Source organism: Gadus chalcogrammus, chromosome 20 (genome assembly GCF_026213295.1).
Source record: "Gadus chalcogrammus isolate NIFS_2021 chromosome 20, NIFS_Gcha_1.0, whole genome shotgun sequence".
In the NCBI taxonomy this organism is placed as follows: domain Eukaryota; kingdom Metazoa; phylum Chordata; class Actinopteri; order Gadiformes; family Gadidae; genus Gadus; species Gadus chalcogrammus.
Window position 1 is genome coordinate 7,727,686 of NC_079431.1, and position 10,350 is coordinate 7,738,035.

General features: G+C 43.7%; 1 pseudogene; it reads left to right on the plus strand.

Annotated features, from left to right (window-relative positions):
• The first annotated feature begins 528 nt into the window (after positions 1-528).
• LOC130373378 (rac GTPase-activating protein 1-like) lies at positions 529-10,317 on the plus strand (annotated as a pseudogene).
• The last annotated feature ends 33 nt before the right edge of the window (positions 10,318-10,350 follow it).

A 10,350-nucleotide genomic window follows, 5' to 3' on the forward strand; every position in this document is an offset into this window, starting at 1 on the left:
AGAGACCAAAGAGGGAGGAATGCGTTTCAAATGTGTCACTTCAACCTTGATAGTCGATATGACGCATTTTAAGGAAGTAATGGTCTAGGACTAGGTTAATGTCAGGCAGGTTAAAGTTTGTCATCTTCAAATAAAAGGAATGACGCATACTTTAGGAAAGCTAAAGCACTGACCAGAGTACAAAAGTTGAAGTTATATCATACAAGGTATGGTTTGTTAAATACTGAAACATGGATTTCGGACGTTAGGACTACCTTTTAACGGCCCCTTCACGGTGGGCATGTTTCCATCCTTTTTCACTATGCATATTTTTGCACTTTTTTTCCAAGTTGTGATCGCCGAATATCTCGTTCAAGTGTGCACCTCATCCTTATGCCTGTACATCTTGGCATGTGGGCGAGATTTGTACAAGAAAATATGAGTCTTCTCCACCCCCGCAAAACGATGACCGCTACGCGGCGAAGCAACATGTCACAGTTTATACCGTTTTAGCTTTCTATGGTCTTCCCGCCCTTTTAATCACACTGATCATTACCCATCCGTGTAAACCGATCCGTCGACGGTACGGTGAGGAACAGGTCTTGTTTGCCCCAAGGTTTATTTCCACGTAAGGGATAAATCACCCAAGGGAAATGTGGACGTAGGCTCTTCGAAACGTAATCATCCATGCTGAGGGTAGAACTTTTCTGCCATCAGCGATGGGGGAATCTCGGGTCATTGTGGGAGAACTTCTGGCCTTGTGCCTCGAGAGGATTACTATGGAAAATGCATTGGCCACAGAGCTCGGTAAGACACGATCTGAGGGGGAGGACATGGGGGTTAGCTTAGTTCCTCCGTGGCATAAATTATCGGTGAAGGGGCCAAACGCCTTAGGACTAATAAGGCATAAAGGTCCCAGTGCACATTCGTGAATTTTGAAAGTCTCGTGGTTGATGAGTTCTCGTTAAATCAACCCATTGATTATAATCGTGTGCGTAGTACAGAGGGAATGGTTTTAGAAACCCTAGTCGGATGAAGTGCCTGCAATATCATGAAGGGTATTCCTGTCGCCTTTTTTTAATTTCAGGGATTTCCTTCTTCCGTTAGGTCTGTGTTTCCTCATGGGTGACCGTAGCGTGTATATTGGCGTCAATGCATTGATGATTGATCGTGTCGACGATTGATAAACATGTTTCATGATCGACACCAGAGTGAACATCACACGCCTATGGTTTTCCCTACCCTCACCCCTGTCCAGAGTTTGTTGAAGTTGTCAAAAACTTCGAGTCAACCAGAAAGAAATGGCTTCACACGGAGCTAGAGATGAAGAAGTATAAGGAACTCCTCGTCAAATCAGATGTCGCCAAGGCGGCTCTGGAGGTCAAATTGAAACACGCGAGAAACCAGGTGGACGTGGAGATAAAGAAGCGGTATAAGATTGAGGCAGACTACCAGTATTTGGTGAGTTGGTTGCAGAGATCAATGCATTTCAGCCTCCAAACGTTCAGCTCTGTTGCAATAATAGTGATAAAAGATCAATAATGCTTAGCAAAACCACATCTCAGAACCGTAGGCCTGTTTAACCATCTTGGGATTTATGTTTGGGGTTTGGTTTTGGTTTTGCTATTGCGGTTAATGAAAACAAAATAACTATTGCATGCAAAAAGGGTCAGGATTTCCTTCTTATGAGATGTCAACTAAAGTAAGGTGTTTGGTGTTCAGTGCCACAGCTGTTGTGGAGTAGGCCCTGCAGCAATGCACAAGGACACTTCTGCCTTTTTGTATTCATTGTCATTGCAGCGTTAAATTATTAGCTTTGTTATTTTTACATGCATCATTCATGTTTGGGAGAGAAATGGGTTTATTTATGTGGTCTGTGTGTGTGTATTATTTTCTTGAACGCCACTACATGACATGCTGTTGTTTCTGTCCAGGAGCGACAGATGCAGCTAATGTGTGACATCCTTGTCCATGACGGCAAGTCCAGCGCATGTCTGAACGATGAGCAGAAATCACTACTGGCCACTTTTGACCACAAGGGAAAGGGATCCAATATCACCCAGCTCCGGAGTGGTAAACGGTAAACCACTTCTGTTATTAGTTATTGTCTTCTGTTCAAAAACAGAACAGAAACTTCTGATTTGAAATTGATTGCTTCAATGCTCTGTCCTTGTTTTCCTAAAGGTTTTCCATCATCGACGAGTCGTCTTTCCTGTCACACTCCGACATCAGCTACGATAGAACAGACGACGACTTGGTTTGTTCACTGCACTGTTGTGTACATATACCTTATTGTCTTTTTAAGAGATCCGCTTTTTCTAGAATGTAACTCTTGCCACCTGACTCTGGATCCATCTGCAGGACCTGGACACAACTGTGATCAAGCCCTTGAGGTCCAGAGCCCGGGAAAAGAGGGTAGGCACTGTAGGCCAACGCTGGGTTAACCTTAATGACGACATAAGGTCACACAATTCCGTTATGTTTGTAAATCACAGTTAAACAATGGGTTAATTTGAGGATGTACTTGCCTGTTGGTGTAAAATTGCGATTGCTTAAGTGTCTCCCAACCAATCGTAAAGGGGCATAGCTTGATTGGTTGGCTGGATAGTCATATAGTTCCCAAAGCCTTGACTGTAAAACTTGGCCTACACAGTTCTGTGAACCAACTGCTCATCCCTTTTGTATTCCAGACCTGTCGTTGATCTAGTTGGTAAGAGAAAGAAGTTTTCCAGCTTTTTTTTTTCTTTTTATTAAGTGAGAACATAAACCAACCGACTAAAACATATAGTTTATGTCTTGTAAAGTGGTTTCCCCTCTCTTTCTTTCGCTCACCTGGCCGACGCCTAGTCACACATTAACATAAAACGACCTGGCTACCTGACTTCATATCAGGTAGCCAGTCACACTATGGCCGGTGGTTTAAAAGATTTCCATTTTTTAATTTGTTCCGACATGTGTTTTAGAGGTCATCCATGGGACCAATGGCAATAGCAGCGTCCATAGGTCATCGAGGGAGACTGGGGAACATCTCTGAGAATGTTCCGGAAAGAAAAGCTTTGGAAAAGGTAAATGGAAATATGCATGCTGGGAAAATGTGTATTTTTTTCCAGCGTTGCTTGCATGCAAAAATAATTGAAAGTACCTTGGATTTCATTATGATTATCATATTTTTGTCATTTGGTCCACCTTGTTTCATTATTTTGAGACTGGACATATTTTCTTTATTTTTCATGTTTTCCAGTTTTTTTGCTCATGGTGGTTGATCATATGGAAAAAAACTAATTAATGTGGTTCACTCTTGGGATTTTGCTGGAAGGAGTGCAAACAAAATTCAATTTCAGCAAAACTGTTCAGTGAAGGTAGATTTATACACACTTTTGCTGTAGTTTTATTTTCCGAAAAGAGGTGGTAGGCGAGAGGACCATAGGCTATAGAAGAACAAGGGAGACAATAGCTGTGTTCGAAATCGTTCCCTATCATGGATGTAGTGCACTAAATAGGGTGCACGCCATTTTCTAGGGTGTTCGAATTCTCAGTGGTCCACTATATAGGGCACTATATAGTGGACTTAAAATAGGGTGCATACGATGTTCCCTACATGTTACTCCCGTATACCACAATGCAATGCGGTTGTTTTTTCCAGGGGAGAAGAAGAAGCCGAATAACCGCGAAAACGAATACATTTAATGATGGAGTCTCGGGCATTCGTTTAGAAATGTCAACAATTTATTTGGGATTTAACATAGAATATTTAACATTCAAAATTAATTAAACAAGGAAATGTAACATTCAACATCAATACAACCTCCAGCTTTCGTCGTGAGTGCCCGGTTTGTTTACTTGATGTGGGCGCATCTGTCTGCGTCACACAAATACCCGGCGCATTTACTGACGCAAATGACGTTTAGAAATGTTCAGCGTAGTGTCCGAATTCTCGTTCCCTATTCCCTATATAGTGCACTATATCATGTACACTATATAGGGAATAGGGAACGAGTGTATAGGGAACGATTTCGAACACAGCTATTGCCTACACACCTCAATGGCCGACACCAACTCACACGCGTGTCTAATATTTCACTGTGGTTAACAAAAGATTAGCATGTCCCTGGTGTGACAAGACCTCACAGTGATTTAAGAAATGTTATTCCGCCCCCAATGAATTTGTGCACAGCGAGTTGTCTGTTCCTATTTCGTGGCTCATCCATCACATCTTGGTCCACTGTTGGTGACACCCTCCCTCTCTGTGCAGGCGTGCACACCTGTGTGCTTGGACAGAAATCCATCTGGACCACAGCCAAAATGCTGGTCTCCCGCCATTGGCAGATTGCCTGTGTACATTCATACACGCGCCTACGGTCCCTGTTATTTAACCATGACCACTCTGTTTAATTTTTAAAGTGTCTCCCTGACATTCCCGAGTTCACCTGCCCGGCTTCCACGCACGCTAGCTCCAGCCGCCTGGCCCCCTGTCAGTCTGTTGTCATCCAGGAGGCGGAGACCCTTGTGAAGGCGTCGCTCACGACCCCGGAAAACGGAGGTCGGGTTCGGATGGAGATCGCCATCACCCAGAAGACCCCGGAGAACGGCTCCAGGACCCTGTCCCAGGAGCGCCTGAGCGGTGACGGAGGTGAGGGTGAAGTTTGGCTGCCGACCGCGGTTTAAGACCAATTAATTTTACGAACCGCCGTTGTCGTGCCGTAGATGAGAACGCTTTCCCTGGATGTACACCAGAACGGCCTTCACAGTTTATTGTTGTTGTTCCTCCACTTCACCTCAGAGCAAACCTCTGTGTGGGGGCCTAACGATGAGACGGTAGTGGAGCCTGAAACACTCGCAGAGACTAGGGTGAACCAGGCCAACCTTTACCAAGGGCCCATCTACACGCCCACGCTGGAGAGAACCCTGAAGCATGTTTTCCTTTCCAAAACGGTATCAACACACTTGCATGCTACACACACAGAAATAGATTAGAAATAATTATCTTTCCTGATACCGAATGTCTACAGGTTACTGCAAAATCTCGGTGGTGGTAATTGTATTTTGGATTCATTTTGACAGAAGGAAGAACGGCAGTGTTTCTAAACGTCTTTGCATTTCATTTTGAATCACAATGTTGCATTTCATTACAAATGTTGTTGTTTTTTGTTTTGTTTTTTAAGAACAAACCCACGTACAATTGGCAGCTCAGTCTCTGAAACGGGTCTGTGATAGCCGGTCCAAGCTGAAAAAAAACAACACTGTTCTTCCAGGTGATCCGACCAGAGACGTGCGTGCCGTGCGGCAAGAGGATCCGCTTTGGGAAGATGGCGCTGAAGTGTCGGGAATGCCGCGTGGTGGCCCATCCGGAATGCAAGCTGAAATGCACGGAAGGCTGCTCACCGTCCACCACGCCGAGCAAGCAAGCGGTACTGCTGTCTGTTAAACCCCTGGGCCCATGCAACACTGAAGCATTATAGGGTATTATATGGGATACAAATGGGTGGGGGCGCGATAACATCCAGGACCAATATCAAATCCCCTAATCCCACTGTATCAGAGGATTACGAGATGACTCAACCAAATCAGATACCAGTTTTAGTTCTCATTCTTTATCTGATCTTCGTGTCTGTCATTTATTCTTAGTAATCTGAAAACTATTCAATGAGTTGTCTCCATCTAAAACAATTCTGACGCAAGATTAAAAATGTTGGGTATTGTTTCCCAGACCAACATGTTCCAATATTCACCGATACATATTTTTAGGGTTGGATACTGTTGGTGTTGGCATCCTACATCACGGCCTTTTCAATATAGGACCTCAGGTGGGCTTGGATTCATGGACTTTTTATTTTTTGTATTCATCCTTTATCTTTAAGGACACTTTGGACAGCTTTGCGCCGGCGACTCACCCGAGGATCCCGCTCTTGGTCATACAGTGTGTGAATGAAATCGAGAGAAGGGGGCTAGAAGAAGTAAGTTAATTTCATCAATCAATCTCAACGAATAGTACTTCTAAGAAGTACTTGTACTTGTAGTACATGTTGGAACGCTTTTGAGTTTGCTGCCACCTACAGGCTTCAAAACGACCACTTTAATAACGCAGCCTTATCGGGTTTGATGTGCTACTTTAAAGCTCACCTGCCTAATCCCAGATTTGAGTAACATTTCCTCATCCACGACCATCCAATCCAACCAGGATGCACCTGCGCTAACACAAACGTTCTAAAGCTATCACAGCTGCAATGTGGCTCATCCTTCTTTCTTTTTCTTTTTAAAGAAAAGGAGACTGTGTTCCCTTCCTTTGATACCTCCCCCTGTCTCGCTCCACAGAGAGGCATCTACCGTGTCCCAGGGGGCGACCGGCTGGTGAAGGAGCTCAGGGAGAAGTACATCCAGGGGAAAGGCTCCCTGATGCTGCATAAGGTGGGCGAGATCCACGTCGTGTGCGGCCTCCTCAAGGACTTCTTCCGGAAGCTGAAGGAGCCGCTAGTCACCCACAAGCTCCACCGGAACTTCATGCAGGCGGCAGGTAGGTTCTGGTAGGACCTCGGGCTGGATCATGGCTGCAGGTCACGGTTTAAAAACGCCCGGGAAAGAGTGGAAATACGTCTGTGAAAGCGTCCAAACATCCAGCCAGGCTCTGATTGTTGTATTAATGTCATCATTACCCATGACCAAGCGGAGATGGGAGGAGCCTCACGATTTTGTCTCGGTTGAATTTGTACACAAATGGATAAATGTCAGGAGCTGAGAAAATGTATCACGGCTCCATAATCAGCCCTGCAGTTAGTCATCTTCACGATTGCAGGCTTATCGTATTATCACCAGCCTATTTTCCTGTGATTGTGGTGTCATTTCAAATAATTGATGCAAGCTTTCTAGCGTTCAAGTTCCCAAGATGACACTCGGTCGACATTATGTTAAGCACTGAAATTGTTTAGATACACATGAACAGAAGAACGCTTGACTAGAAGTGTTTCGGTGTTTATATTCTAAATGCATTGTATTTGATGAGCCGTGCCTGTGCCCAAGGCCTGGGTATAAAGTTAGTTCTTTAGCTCTTAATTTCCTTTCTTAACCGAAAATGGTCAATGACTGCAATACATAGCTCATTACATTGCCACCCTACCCCCCTGCTGTCCTAGCAGCGTATTAATTTAATCAGACACGTCTACAATGTGAACGCCTATTTGTGCAGTTTTATTTTATTTTTTTCCACCAATACATGCTTTGTGTGGTGACACTCCCATAGTTTACTAAACTGAAGTAAAAACTGCCAAGCAGGCTGGCTGTGCGAGCGGGAGACCATACTTCCTTGTCTACTTGAGGCATTCATCACACAGTAGTGGTTGGTGCCTTCTCATATGCCGGGGTTACATTTGGCTGGGTCGATCCGGGCGACAAATACACTCTGCCCCAGCATGCAAAGTGGTGACATAAACAAAACACAGGAGCGGACCTATCATCTATGGTAGTATCACTTAGATTACCAGAATAAGCACACCCTGCTCTTGGGTGCATTTTCCTATCTAGACATGACAGGACCCAACCCGGTCCTCGTGTATAATGCTCCTGCAGCATATTTGTGATGGATGTGTGAACGGAGCGTGTGCAAGATGCTTTGGCACGCAGGGCAAGTTCGAACGCTGGCAAAGAGTGGCAAGATCTTGGTCTCCTGTATTAAGATGAAACTTTCATTGAAGCATCATTCATACTACTTTTTTTAACAATGCAAATACTTTATTCAAAAATGCTTTTTTTTGTAATGTGTGACGTCCTTTTTGTGTGATTTTTTTTTTTTTTTTTTTTTTTTGTGCTATTATTGGAGCTATCCCTTGAATAATGTATGACTTGCATTCACGGTGTGGGATGCAGGGCTGGTCTTTATACTGCTCCGTTTATCTGGTGCTGTACTTGTCATCATGCCAGTCTCTTGTGCTGTCAGAATAATGCATACCCCTTGGGTACCCTGGTAAATCATGGGCCCCACAATGCACCACATCCTAATTGAACCCATGGTGTCCGCACCAGAGATTCCTGATGAAGACAACGCTGTGGCCATCATGTACCAGGTCATCGGAGAGCTGCCCAGGGCTAATCGAGACACCATGGCGTTCCTCATGCTCCACTTGCAGAGGTTCGACCTCGTTTATGGCTCGCACCGATTCTCCCCTCGTCTGAAAAAACTAAGCGTTTATAACCATAAATATTTAATGTACGGGTATCCAGGGAAGTCAATGTACTTTATCCTATAGCATTTGTTGGACTTTGCTTCATTTACTCTTGGACAATAAAATTGCAACTATAATGCTGTAGTGTCTTTTAGACTGGATCCTTGAACACGTGACTGGCGTCGTTTGTTGAAGGTGTTGATATTTGATATATTTCTGACTCTTTTTATACAGGGTCATGAGGAGTCCACACTGTCAAATGGACAAGACCAACCTGGCACGGGTGTTTGGACCGACTATAGTGGGCCACGGTATGGCCGAGCCCCTCCGAGAACAATCCTGAAGGACACCACAACACAACCCAGGGTCAGTTTCCTTCACGAGGTCTGGCAAACTTGAGGTATTTGCTAGACTTTTTCTAAATGCACTATCGTTTTTTCAATGCGTGTGTGGAACTCTGAGGAAAGTATGCATTATTCATTTGTTATGGAACAATTGAATGTAATGAGGTTATTTGAATGTTTAATAAGTGTCACCAATGGGAGAAATCGAAGGGTAACTAAATGCAAAAATTCCCTTTTCATTCATTATTTTCTCTATCTAGTAAAGTCAGTACGAGCAACATTGTTTATGAAATGTGGTGCGCATCGTGGCATTATACTGCCAGTGTAATATAGTGCTATAAGCGCTCCGTCTGATCAACACATCCACCAACGGAGGCTTTTTAACTCTGTGCCACTGTCACAGAAAGTACTGGGTAGAGCGTTCACATAACGGTTGGTGTGGGACATTCAAAAACATGGGATTTTGCATCCATTTGATTCTAAATTACATCTTAGAAACTGACAATTACCATCTTCTTTGATCAAGATCCCCATCCTTTAAAACGAAAAGGTACTGGCACTTTAAAGGTTGCATGATTGTAACTGATGCTGTACATTGGCTGACGGGCTTGATTTGGTTATTTCAGGTGGTTTGCTGCATGTTGTCCCTCTCTGAAGAGTACTGGAAACATTTACTGCAGAAGGACCAGGATTTCTCCATGACGGACAACGCCAACAACAACACCCCCAATAACGTCGGTATGCATATGCCGTCAGAAGCCTTTTGGTGATGTGCGAATCATTGAGTATGGATTTAATGCCACTTTGTTTGTTTTGGAGACGTTTACAATGACTGGTTGAAGGATAAAGCTTTGCTTTTATTGACGGTATGAATAAAAAGTGCAGATTTCCTGCAATTTGACAAATGCAGCAATTTGTCTAACACAAAGCATAGTCTCTAATATCCTACTTTGCCAATGCAATTCAGACTGGCTCTCAGAGTAGAGCAGCCTGCAGGATTTTGGAGGATTCTGCAAATGACTGGCGTTTGATATCGCCAGCTATCCCATCTGGTATTAATAAGTAGATCTTGTCATGTTTTTATTTAGTTCACAATATAAAATGTTTAAATTAATCACTCAAAGTCTTGTCTGTGATTGTTGCAATGTAGACGCGTTCTGACTCATAAACCCGAGCTACTGTTATGTGTACAATGTTCATCCTTGTTTCAGCGCTTTCGACTCGGCTGTTCATGCCGCTGACGTCCCCTGAGATGGCCCTCCAGGCCTACAAGCCAGCCAGTAGGGCCTCCCTCCGCGGTCGCATGAGGAACTTTGGCCACGCATTCAACAAGTGAGGCCAGTCGTTATGTGTTCGGCGTCACCACTGTATTGCTATTACAATGGCAGAGTAATCCGCAATTCATTTGAATGTTTTAACCAACTTCTCTGCACATCAGTGGCAAGGTGAAGTCAGACCAAGAAAGGAAGTTCTTCTCAGCTCCTCAACTGCCAGGGAAATCGCATTGAAGAATATGTATATATTAAGACGGAAGAACTACAAGCACTTTTGTTCACAAGTAATGTCTCTAACACTTGTATAAAGTGGAGAGGGCGGGGGGAGAAACTGAGGTAATGAATTCTGTATTGCCGCTGATCTACGAAGTATTATGGTTGTGGTCCAGTAGGACTCTAATTGGGTCCTAATGGTGCAATAATGAAAGCAATTTGATTTGTATGAAACTGACTTCATTTCTTTTTAACCACTTAAGAGATGTGCATCCTTGAAAAGCCCTGACTCTTTAAAGAGTTTCTGTAATAATAAAATATAATTGTTTGTAATAAATATTTCTAACTATCTTCAGCAAAAAAATGACTTGAAATACGACCTTGTCT